Source organism: Pelodiscus sinensis, chromosome 5, assembly GCF_049634645.1.
Source record: "Pelodiscus sinensis isolate JC-2024 chromosome 5, ASM4963464v1, whole genome shotgun sequence".
Taxonomy (NCBI): Eukaryota; Metazoa; Chordata; order Testudines; family Trionychidae; genus Pelodiscus; species Pelodiscus sinensis.
In genome coordinates this window covers 118,925,755-118,951,240 of record NC_134715.1, presented here as the reverse complement: position 1 = coordinate 118,951,240, position 25,486 = coordinate 118,925,755, and the positions used below count along the sequence as shown (strand labels likewise).

General features: G+C 44.8%; 1 long non-coding RNA gene across 1 annotated transcript; it reads left to right on the top strand.

Moving 5' to 3' along the window:
* The first annotated feature begins 19,415 nt into the window (after positions 1 to 19,415).
* LOC142829487 (uncharacterized) lies at positions 19,416 to 24,154 on the top strand. Its single transcript, XR_012903913.1, has 3 exons — positions 19,416 to 19,481; positions 19,775 to 20,343; positions 24,019 to 24,154. It is a non-coding gene; the product is annotated as an uncharacterized LOC142829487 (long non-coding RNA).
* The last annotated feature ends 1,332 nt before the right edge of the window (positions 24,155 to 25,486 follow it).

The following is a 25,486-nucleotide window of genomic DNA, read 5'->3' as shown; positions in this document are numbered from 1 at the left end:
TCCCTTTTGGCACTCTGCTCCACAGATCCCCAGCTCTGCTACTGCCTGCTCCCATTGCAGCCCCTGACCAAATAGGAAAAAACGTAACAAGAAATGTATGGAAAAAACTTTCAACAACCCATCTGCTGTTCTCAGGCAAAGAGCGTGCTATCCAGAGAACACTCTTTCCCCCTCATTCTCCCGCACAGTATGCTCAGCACCTTCAACCCTGATCCTCCCATTCACATCAACAAAACAAACGGCCATGGTATGGGAACATACCCTTTAAGAAATTCACCCCGTGCAGAAGGCCAGCACAAGGTCCCCTGTAAGCCCAGAATGGAACTTTGAGCTGCGGTGAATCGCACCCTGTGTTCCCTTAGGCCCCAGCCCTGCAAACAATGGATGCCTGTGCTTTTACTTTGAAGCCAAGGGGACGCTCAACTACCCAACATTAAGCACCTTTGGGTTAGATTAAACTCCTGAGGCCAAGGAGGTTTTGGCTGTTTATACATCTAAAGTACGAAGCCAATCAATGGAGAGAGATACAATAGTGCTCATTAAAAATGGACCACAGCCAAAAAAAAAAATGTTTTACTTCAGAGAGACCATGGAGTTTTAGTGTTTAAAACCAGGGCAATAATGCATCCATCTTCGAATGGTCGCAGCACTTTGACCGCTGTGTTTTGCGGTGACAACAGCACTAATTATCAGCACCTATTTAGTTCCCTGTTAACATAAAGATCTCAGTCCATGTGAAATGTTATCCACACTACAGACAGGGATTCAGACCCTCTGGTCCGACAGAGCTGCTCTCAGCATAAAGCCAATACTGGCAGGCACAGATCCACTGAGGCCATTTCCATAGCTCACTGATTTGGGGTCCAGCTACAAAAGCAGCTTTGAGCAGGCTGACCTCCTCTACTAACAGACTCATCCCCTAATGGCATTAAACAGCCGGCATGTGTGTCTCACCGTTCACAGGCTGCTGCACCTACTGCCTCCAGTATCTGCATAAACAACACTGGATCTCCCGAGTCCTGCATGTCCTACTCCTCCCTCTCCTGCCCAGCCTTTCGGAGTGCCATAAATCTGCTGATTCACGCTCCAGCCTCAATCCTCTTGCTCCCGCCCAGGGCCTGAACGCCTAGATTAGCTGTTCAAGCTCTGGGAGGGAGGGATAGGAGCGGGGATGGAGCACAAATCAACAGATTCGCGGTTCTCTGAAAGTGCTGGAAGGAAAGGGGAGGGGTAATAAGGGCAAGGCTCCAGTGCACGAGAGGCATGGGGAAAAGGGGTACAGAGGGTGTGCATGGGCCACAGGTGGAACCCAACTGGCAATCATACAGCCCACGAAGAGGAAGGAGGCCCATTCATTAATCTTGGTTGCCCATCACTGGACTAATCTGAGGGGGCAGAAGGAAAGAAACCGCTTTCTTTTCTACCACGAGGCTTCACAACACAGGATCCCAGAAACTCCATGTCACAGAATAGGACAGCTATCCCAACTGCTTCCCAAAATGCTTCTGCTATTGTAAACTACAATACCATTTCCCTTGTACAGTACTTAGGCAGCCTGTGAAGATGATGGGTGAAGAGGAAGGATGTTTAGAAGCCATTGTATCAAGGACAAAAGAGGGTCCTGATGTCCTATCAAATATTAGTAGTTAACAGCTATTGCTCTGTGGTGGTGTAATTACACAGCATGGTCCAGAAGACTGGGCACTGGACTGGGACCCAGGATACTTTGGTTCTGTTGCTGGCTCTACCCCAACCTACTGTGACACCGTGGACAAGTCACATCACCTCTCTGTTTCTCTTTGCAGATCATCTGTCTCTTTCAACTGCATACTGTCTTACTATGTAAGAGTGGCTAGGTAAGACTAGGGTCTCTTACTATGCACAGTGGCCAGGACAATGAAGCCCCAGTTTCAGTTGAGGCTTGTCAGTGTTAGGGGAAGGAACACAAATAATGAACTGCAGTAACAACATTACTCTGGTTGAGACACGCTTTCTGCACCAGTATTTCAAAGACAAGCTTGTGTACTCTGAACAATACACCCAGAAGAGCTAATATTAGGTCCTGAGTAGAACCTGCAGAACAGAACCAGGCAGGTTATGTGACTGGCGTGAGGGGAAATTTACAGTGTTCAATCTAGTTGTGATGACAATAATATTATTCAACCTCTTTTGTACAACTCAGGGGCTTCTCTGCTACCCATCAGATATGTTATACTGATTTCACAGACTGGTAAAATCTGACACACAGAGAGGTCAAGGTCATCTAACAAGTCAGTAACAAAATACAGCTACACCAGACTAACACGGCTACATTTCTATCACTATTTAACAAGTCAGTGACAGCAATAGGAATCAAACAAGCAGCTCTGAGTCCCGGTCTGCCTGACATAAGCTTGAAGGCCTGATCCAAAACCTGAGTCATCCATTGATTTCAATAGGCTTTGGATCAAATTGTAAGGACTAAAGACTCTTTATTATTATGATGGACTCCATGTTGTTTTAACAAACTCCATCTTGGACAATGGACTCCATTTTGTCTTACTAAACATCTTGGACTGTGCCCTGTACTGGAAAACCAGCTCCATCCGGTTTTTCCCACCAAAGCTGAAATCACCTGAGGGATGCACTATGCTTCACACGGCACGGGACATTTTGCACACGGCACAGAGACAGTGCACTCAGCACCCTTACTGCTTTTCCCGCCTAAGGAACTTTAAAAGAACTGTCACCTGAGGAGCTCTTGCTCTTCTCCTCCTGAACACTTCGCTGCTTGGGCCTCCAGTCCTTGGCTTGTTGCTGCTTCTGGTCATCCTGCTGTCACTCCATGGAGAAGGCTCAAGTGAGGCCTAAGATCCGGCTATAGGATAGAAGCTACCTGAGGATTGGAATCTCTGAGCTGCTGCGGGCACCTCCCTTCACAGCCTCTACCGAAGGGTGTGGGGATTTGTGTCTAGGGGACATCCAGCAGAGCTCGAGGCAAAGGAACCTAAATTCCGGAATCCTGATCCTTGGGGTGAAAGCCCTTGGGAACTCAAGGAATCTGTTATTAATCCAAACTGGAACAACATCTCCGTGGAATCACCTAGCGTTCCTCCCTGATAGCTGGTTTCCCTGCTGAACGGTAGAAGGTCCTAGGCTTCCTCCATAAGTGTTATCTTCCATCTGAGCCAGACACCTGTAAAGTATTTGAATACTTACCTTGTTGTATTGGGGAATTCTTTACTCTCTTCTTCTCTCTTCTGGTTCGAGGGTGTGGGGTTGGTTTACTGGTTGTACTGCAGTTAATTTGTTCTGTATTATCACACGCTGTGTACTGTTCAAATTCTTTAATAGATTGGTTAAATTTATACCTGAGTTATGTTTTTACTGGGGCCATAAGAATCCATGGTGATAGATACAGTGTCAGGGGACCTGTGCTTCTGGTGTCAGGAACAAAATCAAACCAAGATCCTAGTCCAAATGTCATTAATTTCATTGTCATTACTGAGTTCCTGGGTAACAAGATTCCAAAGCTGAAAAGCAATTTCCATCAAATAAATGGGTCTTCCATCTTTCTTATTCATTATCGCATCATTAAATGAACTATTTACAATCACATGAAGCTGAAGAAAGCATCCAATGTCAACAGCCTTCAGCAATAAAATATATGTTGTTGGAATGATTAACCAAAGCCCAGGAACTTGGAGAGTGTAGCAAGTGTGTTAATATCTCTGGCCACTAAATCTTTCTTGTCGTGTAAGAGGAGAGCCAAAAAAAGCTAAGTAATTAGGAAGTTACCACAATAACTCAACATCGCAACGACGCTTGGCTAATTGTTTACATAAAACAGACTGCAACCAAAAGACAATTAGGAATAACACAAGCTGCAGCATTTTGATAGTAGCAAGTAGATCTTACAGCAAAACACGTAAAGCAATGGAAATCAAAGAAGCAAAGTGCAAGTCTTTAGCAATTCTTCCATATCAGAAACGTCCCATTTCTGACAACTTCCCTAACTCTGATTCCCTGCTGCCTTGTCCTTGTGCACTGAGGCAGAGTGAGTGTAGACCACAAGAAGTTGTGTGAGTAGAAGATTCTGATTAGCCAGAGTTTTTATACCCACCCTGCCCTGCTCTAACTGATTGTGGAAAGCAGTGAAAAATCCAGGCAAGCATCTGCTAATGGGATATAGGCTCCTCTGACAGACCACTGTTCACTTGGTTAGTCTGACCAGCACAGGATACTGCACACAAAAGTTCTGAACTCAAAGCAACAGATGAACATGCACTAAGATGAATGCAGGGCTCTGTATTCATGGGTTTCCACATTAAATCGGCTCCGTTCACATGCAAGATTTGATTTTTCTAAGTGCCAGCCCTGTAGCCTCCTCCTGGAGGCTGCTAAACTATGTTCTTAGGCCTCCATTCTCATGATTCTGGAGGAGTGTCTTGTCGGAGACGGGCGGCAGGAATCCATTGAAGTGAATGTAAAGGGGTATGTTCTGCAGGATACAAATGGGATCCTGATGATTTCTCTGGCTCTCCAACTGCTACCCTGGTACAGTTTGCTGTGTTGGCTGGTGTCATCACACAGCGGTTCCCCCCAAGTCCTGGTCAGTGCAGTCATAGAAGTGGCCTGCTCACTGCATTTCAGAGCCTCAAGTTAGTGAGGCACAAGAGAGTAAGGAATCCAGTTCAGTTTTCCATAGCGCTACCAACCAATCCTAGGGCCTTTGAAAACAATGGACATTTTGCCAATGACTTCAAAAAGAGCAGGACCGGGTTTTTTATTTGGGGCCCAGCCCTATTGCCTATACCCTGCAAGCAGTCCGATGAGAACTAGTCCAACCTTCAGCCTCTGTAAAGTATCGGTGCCCTCCTGCATCAGAAAAGCACCGGAGAGCATCCTGCATCTATGCACCATGTGCTGCTCTGGCTGCCAGTTCACTCTGGGGTGAAATTCAACATGCTGATTGACACAACTGCTATCGGTAGGGCCCTAAATGGTCTATGTCCCAGATATTTCAGACCACGTCATCTTCTTAGGCACCAGCGCAAAGCCTGTGTTTGGCTGGAATATACTGACTGTTTGGCCTTTAACAGCTCTAGTCAAGTGAGGAAAAGCTGGAGGATCAGACCTAAAATGCACTGACATACGCAAACATGCCCACAAATAGCTCAGGGTATGTCTACACTGCATCCCTAGTTTGGACTAGGGATGCAAATGGAGACGACTGAAGTAGTTAATGAAGTGGGGATTTAAATATCCCGCGCTTCATTAACATGATCTTGCCGGCACGCTATTTCGAATCACAGCTGATTCCTCCTCATTTTCTAAAGAGTAACGTTAGTTCGGACTAAGGGCCTTAGTCCGAACTAACGCGTCCCGGCGCGCACTTCCTAGTTCGAATCAGATGTGATTCGAACTAGCGCACCAGCAAGATCATGTTAATGAAGCACGGGATATTTAAATCCCCGCTTCATTAACTACTTCGGTCGTCTCCATTTGCATTCCTAGTCTGAACTAGGGATGCAGTGTAGACGTACCCTCAGATCCTCTGAGGGGATTTGTGGAAGAAAGGCATATATATTTCTGTAACATATTCTGGTTACAACTGAGGGACTTAGTCACAGTGAATATTTACTATATGAACTCCCTTTCTTAGGGGGCAGAGGGTATGGAATATCTCACACTAGATTGTGAGATCCTTGAAAGTGTTCATTATTCAGATGTATACATACAGGGTGTGCAGTGTTTGTGTAGCATTTCCCAGGCCTGAAAAAGAGCTCTGTTGAAGCTCAAAAGCTTCTCCCTCTCCCCAACAGAGGTTGGTCTAATGAAAGATATTATCTCACCCACCTTGTCTCGTTCATATATGGTGAAATTCACCCCTGCACAGAGGGTCAATAGCTAATCTGTGCACCCCTTAACCACCATGTAAGCTTTTGCTTGGGGAGTTTAAGGTGCATAGGCCTTGAGTGAAATTTACCCCCTAACACTTTGCAAATTTGTAATGTTATAGCTCGGGGGCAGCACTTTACGGCAAATATGCAAATAATGAATATTAAACTCTTGCTTAGTTATGGTTATCCAGATAAGTCACGTGACATTGGTTCTATTTCCTCATGACAAGAGCTTCCTGTGTAAACTTAAAATGTCATTTCCTTGAATCTCCACGTATGCAGGAAACGTGTTCCAAAGCGGTACGCAGTCCTGCCAGCGAAATTAGTCACACCAATACCTAGAGAAATGGGATACAAAGGGGACATGAACATGGCCTAAGCATGTTGATTTTGAAAATCAGGCAACTATTCACAAAAAATATTGATGATGTCATGTACATCACTTCCCCTCTCTGTGCCTCATTATCCCCATTATACAGCAGGGAAAACTCATATGGAGCTCTAGTGTAAGGTGTTTGAAACCTATGGATAGACACTGCTATAAGACTTATCAGCCTAGCTCTTATTCTTATTCTCATTCATACTTTACACAGCAATAAGTTAACATGTTTTTGTTCTCAACTTTTATTTCTCCTTCCATTCATTCCCATCCTCCTTGTCTCTTCCTCTTCTCTCTGATTTACTATATTTCTTTCTTTCTCTCTCCAGCCAGATTTCTTTACCTGTTTTGCTCTCTGCCCCACTTACCATTTTCAGTATAATCCTCTTTCCTTGCCTCATCGTCTATTCCATAGTGCCATCTCTCATACATTTACTGTGAGTCTCATATTTGGGATTTGCCTCTAAACACCAGCTCTTTGAGTCAAATGATTAAGTGGAAATCTCAGCTTGCCTTTTTTTAAGTAATTTTTTAAAATCCTTCATAGTTGGAAAGAAAACAAACTTAGGTACACACACAGAAGTTTTGGAAACCAGCAGGCAAATAAGAATCCCAAATGTATGCATTTTTAAAATCTCATTTTTAAGCCAGTCTTCTGAGTTTTGAATGCTTGAGTTGGCAACACTGATAGCCAGATTCAATTTACTCTTTTCCTCTCACTTTAATCTTCATCCACCTTCTGCCTCCACCCCACGCTCTGCTAGTACATTTAGCCAATAAAAGTGTGTTCATCGAACAGAATATACCATGAGCAAGGTCTCTGTGGGAAGGGGATGGGGCATTCTTTCCCCATTTCTGAAGTCAGAAATCCACACACATACAAAATGCAGGACAATGTAGCACTTTAAAGACTAACAAGATGGTTTATTAGATGATGAGCTTTCGTGGGCCAGACCCACTTCCTCAGATCAAATAGTGGAAGAAAGTAGTCATAACCATATATACCAAAGGATACAATTAAAAAAAATGAACAAATATGAAAAGGACAAATCACATTGCAGAACATCCCACTCTCCCTACCTTTAACATCAGCAATTCACAGACACTTACCTTCCTTCCTCCCCCTTCCCCCCCCCCCCCCCCCGCATCCCCCTTCTGTTCTGCAATGTGATTTGTCCTTTTCATATTTGTTCATTTTTTTTAATTGTATCCTTTGGTATATATGGTTATGACTACTTTCTTCCACTATTTGATCTGAGGAAGTGGGTCTGGCCCACGAAACCTCATCATCTAATAAACCATCTTGTTAGTCTTTAAAGTGCTACATTGTCCTGCATTTTGCTTCAACTACCCAAGACTAACACGGCTACATTTCTATCACTATTCCACACACATACACACACTCTTCTACCCAACGCCTTTCCCTCATCTGTGTCCCCTTGGGCAGGTGCTGGAATAATGTGTATTGTGGGGTTGCTTAGAACCATTAAACCAAACTGTAAACCCTGTATATGCTAGAAACCACTTAAAGCCAGGGAGTGTGGCAGCTCCTCCAGCACCACTACTACCACCAGTACTTATGTCCCCTTCGTCTCTAGCATCCAGTCTGCTTCAATGAGGCATTCATGCTGCACACAAAGTTTACTCAAATGGACAAAGGCCACATCTCCACTTCCCAATGAAGTGACACTAGTGATTGATCCTTTGGGTTCGATTTAGCAGGTCTAGTAAAGACACACTAAATCAAATGCCGAAGATGCCCCTGTCAGCGCCGGTACTCCTTGTTGTTGCAAGGAGTAAGAGAAGTCAATAGGAATGTTTCTCCTATCAACCTCCCACTGTGGGGTCACCCCAGAAAATGGGTGCAAGTACGTCGACTCCAGCTATGCAATTTACATAGCAGGAGTTGTGTATCTTGCATCAATTTTCTCCACCAGCTGATACAAAAGTGGTCCAGAAGGAAGTTTTAAATCGTAAGGAAGGTTCTGACGAAAGCTGTTCCAGTTGTTAGGGCACTACCCTACAGCTTGGGAAAAGCTGCATTAAAATCCCTGCTCCACCACAGACCTTTATAATGTATAATGGGATAACTTCCTTACCACATACAGGTGTTGAGAATAAGGGCATTGAAGCTTGTTAGGGATTTAGGGTTATATACTTCTGGTAACAGCAACATGGAAAATACTTGCAGACTGAAGTGCAATTAAATTGACTTGTGTCCTCTATAACAGAGGGGCATATGACAGTATTTTCTCTGCACATGAGGTGGAATGGCATTCTTCTTGTCAAATAGAGATGCATGTACATGGTGGGTGAAAACATGGCCCTACTGACTTCTGTGGAGCTAAGATTTCAGGCAGCATGTCTTGTATGCCAGTTATTTTAGTAGTATTCATTAAATATACTTTTCTATTTGGCCATGAATGAATACATGTATTTTCATATAGTTTTTAGGAACTGGAATTAAATGGGTTTACATTTTTCCATTCACCAATACTGAAGGAAGCCCAAATAGTTTTCTGCACATGAAAATCAGAAAAAATAATGTCTACAAACATGCATGAAAATGACAGACTTAAAGAGTGTCTAATTAGATTTTTTTAAACTCTCTCATTTGTGATAAAAGTAAATATCTGTAGCATAGATACAGTATCTTTGATTTATTATCTTGGCAGTGTCCCACTAAAGAGTAAACATTCATCACTTCCTAGATCAGCAAAATACACAACCCGAGTGTAATGTACTAGGCACCAAACTTATACTTCATGAAATAGATGCTGTCACAAGAAAATGGACAAATAAATCATGGTTTAAATCTTTCTCCATTTAGTCTGCATTAACATTCAATTCAAGTCAGCATAAATGCACGCATGCTTCTTTTGTTGTGACACCTTTGAACATTTGCAATAGTCAGCTTTTGTAATGTTTCACAGCTACATTTTGACTCTGCCCCATTGTTAGAAAGAAATTTCATTGCAATGCTTAATGGAATGATGGGGAGTTTCACTGAGTCCACATATGAAAATCTTTGCAAGGAAGGAACACAAATAACTCAGAAATGCACAGGGATATCATTTACAGTTAACATGGTGAATTACCTTTTAAAAAAATATTTGCAATAATTCTTATTTTAAGTGGCTTTCATTGTATAAACATTGATCAAGATAAAGCTCCTCACAAGCATTCTTATAGCCTGTGTGTGTAGTTCCAACAGTCCACAGAGCATTAGTTACTTGGCAGTTAATACGCTCTGGAGATATAACACACCGGTAAGGGAATTAAGAATGGATTACCCATTTATTAGACATTGTAAGGGCAGCAGGTTGTGGGGAGGGCAAAACTCACTCAACAGTACCTAAATGCTTGCATAACTATTTTTATTTTAAACTATAGTATCTTCTCTGCCAACTCTATAACGAGTCCTTCATTCATGACCTTGGTATTGCTATTTTACTTCTGAGAAATGGATGAAGCAGGAATCCTCTTTCAGGTGACTATATTGACATCAATGGAGATTATGCCCAAGTAAGGGCTGGAGAACTGATCTTTAAAAAAAAAAAAAAAAAAAAAAAAAAAAAAAAAAGCCAGAATAAGCCACAAATGCCAATGGGAGATTTTTCTGAACAACAAAAGATTTTAGGCCTTTATTCAGCAAGGTGGTGAAGTACTTGCCCAACTTCTAGCAAATCCCCCCAGATGGGGAACTTAAGTTAAACACATACTTAGTTGCCTTGCTAAACTAGACTGGTGCAGATTGAATTGCATCTGGACATTTTATAGAAGATACATAGAAACCCTCTTTAAATGGAGGATGAGACAAACCCTTGCTGCATGCAGCTTTGGTCACCCGGCACAGGTGATGGAGCACACTATACTTGAATGTCCCCTTTGCTCTTTTGCCAGCAGTCCGAAGGATATTCACCAGCTCACTGCTGCAGCAATGTGCTAGCTGGCAAATTTAGATATAAATTTGGTCATTGCTACCTACCCAAGCCATACGAAGGAAGGAAAGAAGGAAGGAAAGGTCTACTCCATTCATGTTGTACTCAATGCATTCAGTTTGTTCCCAGATAATATCAGAAATCAGCATTGTTATAAAATGGCTGTTGCATCTGTTCTTTACGAATATGCAGAAACAATATGGCCCAAGCTGGATTCAATGTAACTGGGTTTATTAGCTATGTACAAGACAGACAGGGCCCAGCTAGGTCTACACAAGGCTGCTCTGCTAGGTTCTCGGGGCTTCTGCAACCTACTACAGGAAGGCACACTAGCTAGTTAACTGTGTACTTCCTCTACACTACAGTAACTACAAGGAGTCCAAGGACACCTTAAAGGTAATTTTATTATGGCATAATGTTTTTTGAGTTACAACTCACTGTCAGATGCATCTGACAAAGTGAATTTCAACTCATTGTTCTTGCTGAAACAGACTAACACGGCTATGTCCCTGAAACCTGAATACAGTAACTGTGATCTTAAATCATTCTGGACATTATATCATTTAGTGTGCTCATGAGCATGTTCTTATGCATTGTAATAAAAACCTGTCTTTTGGGCACAGAAGTCATAACCCAAGTTTAGGCTCACTGTAAAGCTCTCCCAGAATCTTCCCCTGAGATTGATCTCACTTGCAAAGAGCCGTCCTCAAATTTCTGATCTGCTTTCAAGGCAGTTTGGGCATCCAGCATCCTTCTTAGTCATAGCTGGGGAATCTCTTGCTGACTTCTATAAATTTCACCGAGATCCGTACTAAATAGAAGAAAAAGGCCTACATTTTGTTCTCATGAAAATGATCCTGCACTATCCCATCCAGGCAGCTCTCGCCAGATCAGGAAAGATATGCAATATGTATGACTGGAACATTCGTTTTCTTTTCACGCTGCTACAGTTGCCAAAATAAACCCTTCTTGAGATACAGACAAAAAAGTTATTAACATAGTAAGCACATGCCCTGATTGCTGCATTCCTCATGGCATTCCCTATGGACTTGCTAGCTGCACAGGACTTCTAGTCAATGTTCTGAAAGCTTCATTTGTTTGTATATACATTTCAGAGATTTAACTCTATCACCACTTTAAGGCAGCTTGCAAATACATACACACACACACACACACACACACACACACACACGTGCCCAGATCCTATGCTGCATTTTAAACGTGTTCGGTAAAACTCAGGCTCAGAGGGATACAAAGGTGACCATGCCTCCTCAACCTTATACTATCCCCCCTTTCAGATCCTGAGGCTATCCAGCTGCCTGGCTTATCTGTGGCTAAAAGAAGAGTGTAAGAATATAGGAGGTGCAGGACAGGATCAGACCCAAGATCCACTACTCCAGTGTCCTATCTCCAGTAGGTACTAGAACCAGATGCTTCAGAGGAAGCACACAATATTCAGACGTGGAGAAATCTTCCTCCTGTGTTAGATCTTATCCTGTTCTCTAATAGAGAGATTGACTTAAAACCTTGAATCACAATGTTCAATATCCCTTGCAAAATTTGTCATAATTAATGGTGATAACTGGATATTCTTCATATCCATATAAAACTCCAACCCCATTTTGAATCATGATAAGATCTTGGCCTCAATTATATCTTGTTGTAATGAGGTCCACTGTCTAATCATACATTATGTGAAGAATTATTTCCTTATCAGTTTCTTGAGATAATACAGTTCATTTATATATTTAGTAGAGTTCTAAGTATTTAAAATTTCTCCTCCAATGTGTGTTGCATGGTATATATCAATATTAAATTTCATTTGCCATCATATTATCCATTCACCTAGCTTGTTTAGGGCTCTCCAAAACTCCTCACTGTTCTCTCCAATCTTGCCCAACTTAAATGACGATCTCCTGTACAATTTGCTGCCTAAGTGCTACCAGGTCATATTAAACATTAGTGAACACAGGAGCTGGTGTGGAACCTTGAGGAACCTTATGTTAATCTTTTCCCATGATGCATATTAACCATTTAATCCAGCAGAGGGCCGCCTGTGGCCCACTGGGGCTCCACCTGCAGCCTGAGGACCCCCTCCTCACATGCCTCTGGTGCACTGGGACACCAGAGCCCTGCACTTCCTATGCCTCCCCACTCCCTCCCAGCACTTCAGAGGAGCTGCAAATCACCTGATTCATACTCCATCCCTGCACCCCTTTCCCCCAGGGCTGGAATGCTGCAAATGAAACAGTCCTCCTCTATCCAAATATTCAAGACCCATTAAGAGATTAGTGAGATGACTTTCCTTTGCAGAAAGTGTAACGGCTCCACCCTATCAGATCATGATCTGCAGTCAGGGGGACCGACAGACTTGCCGGGCCCCTGGGGCCAAGATGGGGGGAGAACAGCTTCATGCTTCTGGGAGGGGCAGGGCTGGGACAGCCAGCCCTCAGTGCCATGCAGAGCATGCTATGCTGGCTTCCTCACACCCTCAGAGCCAGCACGCACAGCCACCTGGAGCACCACATGTGATTTAACGGGCCTGGGACTCCAGCTGCCACTGGAAGCGGAAGTTGTCCCCTTCCCCACCCCTATGGCTGGGCCAATCTGCAATGATTTGTTATTGTGTTTTACTATTTCAACCCACTGGCCAGGTACAGATGTAAGGCATGCAGGCCTGTAATCTCCCAAAATCACCTTTAGAGCCTTCTTTAGATACACACACAAAACTTGTCTCCCCCGCCCACTGCTCTGGAACAGTAGCTGTACTTAGAGACTGCACGTTGGGTTTGGTGTGTTAGAAGCTCCATCACAGCATGGCTTAGCTTCTTCAGTACACTCAGCGGCACCCTCTGTGCCTGGTGCCTTTGTAAGTGACTGATTTACTCTCAATGGCCTGGACGACCACTCTGGTACCTGCAGACCAGGAGTATAGAAAGGCTCAGGTACATCCTCTTTCACTGATCACCACCCCTTCACATGGTTGTATCCATCAGGTTCAGGGTTGTCTTCTGCCCCACAGCACTCACATGGCACACGAGGATTATCACCAACCATCAGTAAAGCCTGATCCGTATTTATGGTGAAGACCTAGCCCAGATTCCTGTTAACAGTGGGCTGTGTCCACTCTCACGAGAGCAAACTGCACCTTCCAGTGGTATGCAGGCCTGATGAGAATTCACCCAGAGAAGCAGATTAAAGTTTCCTGGGGCCCTGGGCCAGAGCAAATGGGGACCCTACCTCATCCCTTCCACCTGTGGTCCTGCCCCATGCCTTTGTGTCTGCAGCCCCGCCCATGGCCTCACCCCTTTCTTCCTCTTCCCTACAGGTGCTCCTGTTCCACCCAGGGTCCCCCCTATGGCAGGATTTCAACTTATTCGCTCCTTTCTGCCTCTCCAAGACCAGAGAAGCTCTGTTCCTGCGCCAAGCCCCTGGGCTAAGTTCCTGTTAAGGTGCACAGCAGCCATTTAAGTGCTGCGCCGGGAGAGATTCCTCTCACCCATCCCCAACCCAGCCTGGCTCAAACCCCCATTCAGACCCAGAACTGCAGTGGAGCACCTTGTTCAGCTAAAATGCGTGTTTCCAAGCCCCGCCCATGGCAAGACTCAGACACAATGGCAGCAACACGACTCAGACCTGCCCTGCATGAAACGGGAGGAACGGCTCTTTGCCATTATGCCCCACACAGCCGCTCAGTGTGTTCTCGCAGTTCACCTAGACAACAGACACGGAGTCACCTAATGGGGAGCAAGTAATGGGCTCCAGGAGGTCTGCAGGTTGGGGCTGTGTGAGGGGCCCCTCACCCAGCCCCAACGCAGCCCAGACTCAGGAAAAGATTGCACAGGCCTTTGGAAACATGCTAACCGCTGCTGCTAACCCCTGGCTTGCGACAGCACATGTCAGAGGCCCCGCCACAAAAGCAGAGCTGCAGCCAGGACAGGCACCATTGGATCAGATACTTGTCCTATCACACAAGCCTCGCACTGAGCCTGCATTTATTCCTGTGGGCTGGGCAGAGCAGGGCAGCTGAAGCCCACAATATGACTAATGGAGGAACATGCAGGCTGAGGCAATTTTGGAAAATGGTGGGGAGCAGGTTAAAAAAAAACTGAATGAAAAGAGAACAGACCTGTGAGCCACAGACATTTTGCTTAGCTGTGGTCTGCCTCTTGCTGTTTAAATTCTTTGGGGTAGGGAACTTGCCCTCTGGCTCTCTCTCTGTACATGGCGTGTCACACAGGTATGCACCCTAACTGGGCCCTGTGGCCCAGGACATATATCAAAGCAATCAGATCTACAGCATACTGGACAGAGGCCTAACAGAAGTATTAGCATAGCTGTTTAGCTGCTACCTTTACATCATGTTACTCACAGACGGTCTATCCTAATAAATAACGTGATACCTGTCCCTCACAACCTGGAGAAAACCAAAAGTAAAAAGCCAGTGCTCTGCAATTCCTTTACTATGTTGCTGTCACTAGTCCCCACAGTGCAACAGATGCGGGTATCGCTATGACTCTGCACAATGCATTTGCTTGAGTTACAATAGCCGCATTGAGAATTTTGGGGTAATTTTTATGACGTAGAAAAGCCTTCACTTTGGAATACAAGCACCGTGTATTTCAGTGCTGTGGGATGAAAGTAGCTAGTCAGGGAAAACATGCATGGATAGCTCTCAGCTTCCTTCTTGGATGCTTTCTCCCACCCACTTACCTCCTGACAACTTTGGCAGGGTGGAAATGATCTAGCAATGTGCAACGGAATGGGAGAGCATTCACCCATCACTTCCTAAATGTTGATGATGTATTGCCGCTCCCCACGGTTGGGGCAGAAGAGAGGGGCAGAACCCCTGTTTAACCCTTATGATTAATAGATTTGATATTTAGTAAAAACTCACGGGCATGCTTCCCCTACTGCCTCAGTCTCCTGGACTAGAAGGCTGAGCGCATGAGAAAGAGAAAGGGGAAATGGAGATGTTGGGACAACTGGTTCAAAAACTTTAGTTACAACCAACTGTGGTGTTAGTCTTCTATGCATCTGCATAGCCTCAGACCTAGGGAAGGGAGCTGGTGCATGTTTCTTGCCTGCAATCTGCCAGTTTCTCAGTCAAAATCTGTGCTGTTTGGAAAGCCCAGCAGTCTCCCAGCTGTGAACAATTCCTACAGCTGGCCCCTGTGAGCTTCCCCTCCCCCATTCCCCAGTGGAGTCCAGCTCCACAAACTTCCGACACCTGCTAAGAGGGATAAATTGGATACTTAATCACTTGACCTCTTCTAGGAATGAACTCACTGCTCAATGTAGTGTTTCAGGGTTGTTTTTAAAGGGACAGAATCACATTCCCTTCTTTACAGACTTGCCCCAAACTGTTATTTTTCCCATGCAAAAGGGGAAGGTGAAACCATTCTATGCCTTATAAAGTATGTGACAGCCCCACAATCCTAGAGCGGTACAAACATGAAAATTAAAAGTTGTATTGAATATAGAATTCTGGGCAGGCCAAGTCCTCCACCAACACAAATCCATGCAGCTCTAATGATTTAAATAGAGGTGCTCAGGTTCAGATCAGCCCAGGAGCTAGCCATAACCGTGTGGTTAATTCGAACTAAACTAATTTGAATTAGTGCATCTAGACCTAAAAACTAGTTCGAATTAGCATTTTGCTAATTCGAACTAGCATGTCCACACAGAGTGGACCCTGAACCAGGGTTAAGGCTGGCCGGAAGCAGTGCCGGCAGGGCATCAGGTTAGGACTTAGAGCGTGGAGCTGCTGTCTCAGGCTAGCCGAGGGCTGTGCTTAAAGGGACCTGACCCCGACCCCGGACAGACAGTTCTCAGGGGCTCCCCGCTCGCTTGTCTAACTCGATGAGGGACAGCAAAGCAGTCCTGGCTTGGAGTGCCCTGAATGCCCACACTTGGCACATCACAGCACTCAGCCATCAGCCCGGCTGCACTTGCCGCAGGCTGCCATCCAGAGGGGGGGTCAATCGAGGGGCTGCAGGAGAGCTTCCACCCCGAGGATCCCGCAGAGCCACCCCAGTCCTCCCCATTGGGGGCTCATACCCCATTCCTCCCTCACCTCCTTCCACTTACCTCTCCCTAGCCCCCCTTCCTGATGTAAAAAATAAAGGACACGTGTGTTCAAAAACAGAAACTCTCTTTATTGAACAAAACTCGGGGAGACTGGGAAAAGGAGGTGGGAGAGGGGAAGAGAGAGGGTGGGAGAGGGGAGGAGGAAACCTGGGAGGAGGGAGCTGGAAGGGGGAAGCCAGGGGAAGAAGGAGGAGGGGAAGTATCAAGCTATGGTACGCCATATCTTCAGTACTGTATACAGATGTGATCTCCTCACCCCAGAAAAGATATTTTGGCCTTGGAAGAGGTTCAAAAAAGAGCAACTAAAATGATCAGGGGTTTGGAACAGGTCCCATATGAAGAGAGGCTAAAGAGACTGGGACTTTTCAGCTTAGAAAAGACGAGACTGAGGGGGGATATGATAGAGGTCTATTAAAGCATGAGTGGTATGGAGAGGATGCATAAAGAAAAGTTCTTCATTAGTTCCCATAATAGAAGGACTAGAGGACACCAAATGAAATTAATGGGTAGCAGGCTTCAAACTAATAACAGAAAGTTGTTCTTCACAAAGCAAATAGTCAACCTGTGAAACTCCTTGCTGCAGAAGGCTGTGAAGGCTAGAACTAGAACAGAGTTTAAAGAGAAGTTAGATAAAGTCATGGAGGTTGGGTCCATGGAGTGCTATTAGCTAGGGGGTAGAAATGGTGTCTCTGGCCTCTGTTTGTGGAAGGCTGGAGAGGGATGGCACGAGACAAATCGCTTGGTCATTGTCTTCGTCCATCCCCTCCAGGTACCTAGTGTTGGCCGCTGTCGGCAGACAGGCTACTGGGCTAGATGGACCTTTGGTCTGACCCAGTATGGCCATTCTTATGTTTTTATGTTCTAAGCTCAGGGTCGGGGTCTCACTCGACCACCTTGATTTTCATGCAAACCTGCTCCTGGGTGGCCAGGCTGGCAGCTATCCTGCCCTAGATGGCCACTTTCCTGTGCCTAGTGCGGAGGTCGTGGACGTTGGAGGCTTCCCCCCAAACCTCGATGAGGTCCACGATGTCCGCACTAGACCAGGCGGGCACCCACCTCTTGCGGCCCCGGGCAGGCTCCTGGGAGCCACCAGCCTGGTCCCGGGAAGAGGGGGAGGGCTGGGTGGCAGTGGGTGGCTAGTTCAAGCCATGCCAGGTGCAGGGTCTGCTGGCTGGGTGCTGTCAGGCTTGCACCTGGCACGGGCACCGTAGTCAGACCATGCCCCTTTAAGGGTTCCGGGACCAGGAGGGGGGCAGACAAGTTTCCCTGGTGGTGCCCAGAGTGGCCACCAGGGCAAGCTGGGGAGGGCTAGCCTCCAACTAGTTCGAATTAAGTGGCTACACAGCCCTTAATTTGAACTACTTAATTCGAACGAGGCGTTAGTCCTCGTAGAATGAGGTTTATCTAGTTCGAATTAAGCGCTCCGCTAGTTCGAATTAAGTTCGAACTAGCGGTTTGTATGTGTAGCACCTATGAAAGTTAATTCGAACAGCTGTTAGTTCGAATTAACTTTGTAGTGTAGACATACCCTAAGATACAGATATGCACAGGGTCATTTAGCTAACAGCACTTGCATCACTAGAATTTGGGGGGTGCATGCAAAGCACTGCAGAGGGAGCACATGGCTCGCACAATGAAAGTTGTATGCAATCAAGATGCACCTCATTGCACATATTCTCCATGCGTGTTGCTTTAGTAATACTGGTAGGGGAAAAACTACACGGATGGAAACCAGAGAGGAATCTGGTAACCCTTGTGCATGGGCAATGGTCAACAAAATGTCTCGTGGGCTACACAGAGAAACCTGAGGGGGGACCGCATGCAGCCCATGGGCCAAAGGTTGCCCACCACTGATCGAAGCTTACACAGGGAGCCTTTAGCTCAAACGTTACGTTAAGATGTCCTGACCAACGGCAAATGACAGAGATAATAAAATATTAAACAAAAGGTGTTTGTAACCTTTTCCCGATTTTATCTTTCTACTAGGAACAACTTTTTGTAGTGGAAGTTTAAAGTACCATAAAAAGGGTGATAGTTTGAATACGAAATACCAACCGAGTCATACTTTAGTAAAAATGAGCCATTGTTAGTACACGGGGTTCTAGATTATGAGCATATTGCTCAAGTGACTGTATGAGGCCAAATGTGTCCAAGATACCAGTAATCTGCCATGCATTCACTTTCTGCTAATAACAATCTATGCCTCGCATAAAAAAGGCAGATTATCCAAATATCATGTACTAAAAATCTCAGCAAAATAATTACATGAATTATGACAAAGAAATGGTAAAATCAAAACTGGCTGTTTCTCTAAAAGAGGGTATGTCTACACTACCACCCTAGTTCGAACTAGTGGGGTAATGTAGGCATACCGCACTTGCAAATGAAGCCCGGGATTTGAATTTCCCGGGCTTCATTTGCATAAGCCGGCCGGCGCCATTTTTAAATGCCGGCTTGTTCGAACCCCGTGCCGCGCGGCTACACGCGGCACGGGCTAGATAGTGCAGAATGGCTTGCTAGTTCGAACTATCTAGCCCGTGCCGCGTGTAGCCGCGCGGCACGGGGTTCGAACAAGCCGGCATTTAAAAATGGCGCCGGCCGGCTTATGCAAATGAAGCCCAGGAAATTCAAATCCCGGGCTTCATTTGCAAGTGCAGTATGCCTACATTACCCTGCTAGTTCGAACTAGCGGGGTAGTGTAGACATACCCAGAGAGGGTATAGTTCACACAGGAGTTCATGTAGGGATGTTCTCTAACCTATATTCTACAGGAGGTCAGAGCAGTTGATCACAATGGCCTTGAAATCTATGAAATACAATGAACCAAAGACAGCTTGCACTTATCTAGGACAATGCACCAAGCAAAGACTCTGCCTAGAAGGAAAGGGAGAGAGAGACTTGGAGACTAAGCATTTTTTATTTAGGAGCTCTGACTAAAGAATGACCTTCCAGAGGAGATTAGATTAATCCAGAGTGTCTGTCTGTCTTTAGATGCTGCTGCAAAACTCTCTCCTTTGATACAGATTTTCTACCACAACAAAGAAAAAGCTCACAGCAAATCACTCCTCCCTCTCCTACCCAGCTCCCCTCCCACCTACAAGTAAAAAACATACCCCAAGCAGAGTTTTCTATAACCCAAAGAACTTGACTATCATCAGTTAACGTGGAAGGTACTCAGATACGACGGTAGTGAGTAGCAATATGAAAACCTATGCTAAGGTACAAAATATTTTAAACAAAGAGCAGATTGTACTGCCTCTTTCAGGCCCTGCTCCAAATACCACTGAAATATTATTGACTTAAGTGGGGTATGTTCAGAACATTAGTTGGCAGCAGAGGTACCTCGAGACAGAACTCTATTGGCATTTCTTGAATTACTTGTGCTGCATTTCTCCTGGTTGTGTGTTAATTTGGTAGATAGGTTGAAAGTCTCTGTAGTTTACAGCTATTCAAATCAGTTTTATGTTTCTTTATATTGACAGAAAATGAAGGAAACGCCAATGTGTCTCCACACAGGCTCTGATAGTTGGCAAGCCATCCAAACAGCTTGAAATTAATACTATTGCTCCCTTGTGACAAATGCAAGTGTTGACAGCTTGTTGGGACTCGCAGTCAAAAAGCTCTCTCTGCGGGAGAGGGTTGTTGCTCTGGAGCATAATGTCTGGGGGAAGAGCAAGTGCGGAAAACTTATTATTGCCATTGATTTTGTGTGGCCAGGATTTCACACTCAATTCTTAGATCCCATGGTTACAGAGACGGGCAACATACACAGTTTGAAGGTGCCAAATGGCTTGAAAAGGGGCCTTCACACTGCCTGCAATATGACTGATACCATACCCCAGTTCTCTATAAGGCCTTGTTTACATTACATGAAGGACTGATGCTGCAAAATCTGATCCATCGGTTGTCGATTTATCACGTCTGCTTAGAGGCGCTAAATCAATCTTCGAGCATGCTCCCATTGATGCCAGTACTCCACCAAGATGAGAAGAGCAGTTGGCATTGACAGGAGAGCAGCCTCTGCCAGCCTTACCACACACAAGACATCACGGTGAGTATGTCAACTTCAGCCACACTATTTGCACAGCTGAAATAGCCCAATCGTGCTAACTGTTGACAAGACCGTAGACATTCACTTCCACATTTAATAGATGAAGTGTAATACATCCTCCACTCTCAGCCATCTCATAAAAACATAAGAACAACATAAGAACAGCCATACTGGGTTGGATCCAAGGTCCATCTAGTACCCTTCCTTCTATCAATGGCCAATGCCAGGTGTTTCAAAGGGAATGAACACAACTGATAATCGTCAAGTGATCCATCCTCTATCGCCCATTCTCAGCTTCTGGAAAAACCTTAACAGCAGCTCAGTAAAGTTGAGGCAGACTAATTTTCCATTTAGACTGTGTAACAGTCAGACATTTCATCTGGCGGTGCATGAGAATACAAAATTGCTGTTCCAACTAACCCTGGCCCCCTATGGATGGTCAGTCTATTGCAAGTATAACCCAGTCTCTGGGTTCCATGTGCTTCTATGCTGAACAGCTGTGGGATGAGTATAGTCCTAGCTCTGGACTTCTAGAGTGCATTCCCCAAGGTCAGATGTCTTGTCAGAGCCCTTTCTTAAGGCATGGGACTCCACAATCCCGCCACCCCAGATCCTAAAACCAGTATTTCAGACCTCCCAAGCTCTTAGTCATTTAAACACGCTCCTGACACGTTCCACTTAGGTTGCTCTGACTTCTAGTTGAACTCCTTTGGAGACAAATGTGACAGAAAACCAAGGAACCCCATGATCAGCAATGGGATTTTTTAACTACAGTCACTTTACTCAAAAGCCCAAAACACTAAAATCGCAAATCTTTGTAAAATAACAAAAAAAAAATCCATTGTTCCATTGGGCTGGGCCAGTAGTTGACAGACATTCAGAACTGATGTCTTTGGCTGGCTCTTTGATGGCTTCTCAGTAGTTGTTCTTCAGTGAAGAACCAAAGCACCTTCCCTACACAGAGCAGCTGCTTGGAAAACATCCTAAGTGATTGGTATTGGGCAAAGTTAGACACATGTCTGGCTCACAGGACAACATGGCAGCTATGACCCAAATGGAGCTCACAATTTGGTGTGGACATTATCCCATTTTGCCATCACCAAGGCTACGTCTACACTGGCACCCTTTTCCGGAAATGCTTAAAATGGAACAGTTTTCCGTTATAAGTATTTCCGGAAAAAGCACGTCTATATTGGCAGGATGCTTTTCCGGAAAAGCACTTTTTCCGGAAAAGCGTCCGTGGCCAATGTAGATGCGCTTTTCTGCAAAAAAGCCCCGATCGTCATTTTTGCAATTGGGGCTTTTTTGCGGAAAAGACTACTGTGCTGTCTACACTGGCCCTTTTCTGGAACAGTTTTTCCGGAAAAGGACTTTTGCCCGAACGGGAGCAGCATAGTTTTTCCGGAAAAACAATGACGATTTTACATTAGATCGTCATTGCTTTTCCGGAAAAGCAAGCGGCCAGTGTAGACAGCTGGCAAGTTATTCCGGAAAAGCGGCTGCTTTTCCGGAATAAGTGGCCAGTGTAGACACAGCCCAACAGTGTTTGTCAGAACCTGCATTTGATTAATTTGGAATGAGCATTGCTTTTTGATTTCTCAGAATAAGTCTGTTAACAGTAATAGGCCACGTACAGGTGAGAAATACTGTAGTGTAGACTTTTTCCTTAATTTATTTTCATGTTTTTTAAGGTTTGGGATAGATGAAGTGTTTACTGCTGTCACTAAATGAAGTTTCTGATTTTTTTAAATATAACTATAACAACTCCTCATACTGGAAAAACAACGAATAGTCTAGCAGCACCTTAAAGACTAACAAAACATGTAGATGGTATCATGAGCTTTCATGGGTACAACCCACTTCTTCAGATGAATGGAGTATAAAAAGTCTGGATCCAAAAATCAAAAGCTGTTTTGGGCACGTTGGGTTTTTTGTTTTTTGATTAAAAGAAAACAAATAAAACATTAAAAAATGGCAGTGGGGGAGAATGTGGGCTAAAATATGAACCTAAAGCTTCACTGACCTGGACTTGAAAGTTTTGCAGGCCTAAAAAATATAAGTCACAATCACTTGTGCAAATTCCATCATCTGGAAGTGTTTGGCTGTACCACTAGACCTACAAACCCCAGGAAACTCACGAGAGAATAGCCACCTCCAGTTAACCTGAGGAAACATGATGCTCCTAGAGCCTCTTCCAAGATCCATAAAGACTGAGGCAAAGATCCATGCAGAACCTTGTCTCCGCCCCGTGCATATGTTGTGAAAACGGGGACAACAGATTTACCCTAATTGTACAGACTGTGAGAGTGAGTGAAAAGTCAGTGTCACAATAACCTACAACAAGAAATGTTGCTAGGAAAAGATACAAAAGGGAGACCAAAAGACTGAATTCATCCAAAGAAAAGCACTTCTGGTATAATTCAAGGGCTGTGGTAATATCATGCCTGGTAAACCAGAAAAGTGGGGAACTGGAACTCAATTATCCAAAATTGGTGTGCTGGAAAATAGGCCCAAATGGGGGGACCACAAAAAGGGGGGCATGGGCTATTCCACCCATCACTGCCTTCTAGGTTCCTTTAGTACAGGGGTGGAGAACCTCTTATGGATTGAGGGCCACTGACCCACAGAAACATCAGTTGGGGGCTACACTCAAGTGAGAAGCAAAAATAAAAACTCCTCACTGATGTGGCCCCAACAGAGAAGGAGAAAGACACTCCCCACATTCCCCTTGCACACCAGAGCCTGGGGGGCCCTGGTTAGTAGATTTTGTGTGTTCCAGTTCCATGATGAAGCAGTCGGGGTGGGGGGGGGGGAACGGGACTGAAGCACCAGAGCAGGCTCCCCAGTATTGTGGGGGGCCTGAGCCTCAGGAGCTGGATCCAGGCCCCGAGGCTACATCCAGCCCCCAGGCCCGAAGTTCCCCTCCCCTGCATTAAGAAAAAAGGCTTTTGATGGAAAATGAGAAGGCAGCAACTATAATGGTGGCTGACAGAGATAAGAGGAAGGAGCAAGTTTCACTACCACGGCTACCTCCCATTCCATCTCCTGGGCCCGTTGACCTACTTCCTTCTAATCCTGAGAGATGTTCTGACCAGGCCAGAAGGAAGAATCCGCACAACATTGACAGTGGTAATATGAGACTTTGTCATCACCACTGCCGTGTTGCCCGTCCCAACCCCATACCTCCTTTTACTTCCCCACTTTATTTCTTCCCCTTCCCATCCCTCTACTTCTACTTCCTGTTTAATAGGAGTCTGGCATAGCACAACTAGCCATGACTATGAATTCTGAAACTCTGCTGTAAGCCTGTGAACAGAAAGGCAGCTAAAAGCAATGCACTAAACAGCCCGATGCCGGTACAAGCTTGCCAGTTCTCAGGATGCGATAGAACCTATGTTTCTCCAACAGTGAGGTTATGAGAGAGAATCAATACCAGAGAGATGGGAAAGGTAATATCTTTGACTGGACCAATTTCTGAAGAAGAGCCCTGTATGAACTCCGAAGCTTGTCTCTTTTACCAATAGAAGTAGGCCCAATCCAAGATATTACGTCGTCCGTTTTCTGTCTCTCTGTCCTGGGACTGACATGCCTGCAACAACGCTCCAAGCAGTCACCAGAGACAGAAACTGCATCTTCTATCTTTATTTCTTTCTTCTTTTATGGGTTGTCTTTCAGGAAATGTGACTGGACGTTAACATCAGCAATGACAACAGCTCCAACTCATCTCAAATTCTTCTTTTGTCCCAGAAAAGCTCAAAGAGTCTGTGTGTGCACAGACACGCGTGTGTGCACGTTTCTAGCAACTTGCTTCCGTAAAGGAGGAGGGAACAACAGATGCTGTTAAAAGGAAAGCCCTTGCTTAATACTTTACATTTTAAATACTTTAATAGTTTTACTTTTCTAAATCTTTAATAAAAGGCTTTAAATGATTTATAACGTGTTTGCATGGTACTAAGCAGGCTGAGGTCGCTAAACCCCAGATCTTGTTAAAACTGTTTCACGTTGGACACTTACAGGGTTTTATAAACTCTTTAGGCTTTTTGGGCCCTTTATTCCATTGCATATACTCAAACGTAAGCACATTCGTTTATAAGCCAACCCCACAAACTTACAGAGAAAAAATGGTTTAAAAAGATCACTGACCCGTTTATAAGCTGAATCCAGAATCCAGACATCCAGTCCCAGCTCCTCATGGTCAGCATCAGCACGTAGGATCTCAGCTGAGCTTTTAGCACTTCCCTAGCCATGGGAAGCAATGCAGCTGAAGGACTTGCTGGCTGCCGGGAAGTGTTAAAAGCTCTTTGTTAAAATGTTAAGGGTTCTCAATTATGAGTGTTCTTAATTAAGAATCTCTCCTACTGAGTGACTCATTTGCTTCCTGCTGCTGGGGAAAACCCCATTCATAAGCCACCCTCCCCCACACACTCTTCACAGTGGGATCACCCCCCCACTCTCCTCCCCCCACACACACTCAAAATAGGCAGCTTATGAACAAGTATATGTGGTATCTTTATCCAGCCTTCGGGAATGCTCTTTCAACCTCTTCACTCCTTACATATTCACTCCTTACAGAATCTTTTCCCCATCCCAAATATTTCTAATAATTTACAGCAATGTATTTTACTATGCTTTTCACGATGCATCCTAGTTATCCATGGACATGCAGTCAATTCTTCCTTAGCTGCAGACTTTACAGGCTTAACACAAAATCAAGAAATCTGCTGCATATGCTCTTAAGTTTTTCCTGTTGGTTGATACATCAGTGCCAAATTTCTGTTGAGAGCTTCAGTCTGAAGCCATTTGCAGCTTGGTTCTTAACAACTTTATTGGGCCTAAAGACTTAATACTGCTACATATTCTTACATACCAGGATGTGGTTTCCTTTATATCTACAGTCCAATACGCAAAAGTATAGAACTCTGCTAACACTTAAAGATAGTCTTGGGGAACGCTCTTGCCGTACCAGTTTTCGACTTTTAAGCCCCAACCATTACAGCTCCAGTCATACATTTCGGCTACGTCTACACTGGCATGATTTTCCGGAAATGATTTTAACGGAAAAGTTTTCCTTTAAAAGCATTTTCGGAAAAGAGCATCTAGATTGGCACAGACACTTTTCCGCAAAAGCACTTTTTGCAGAAAA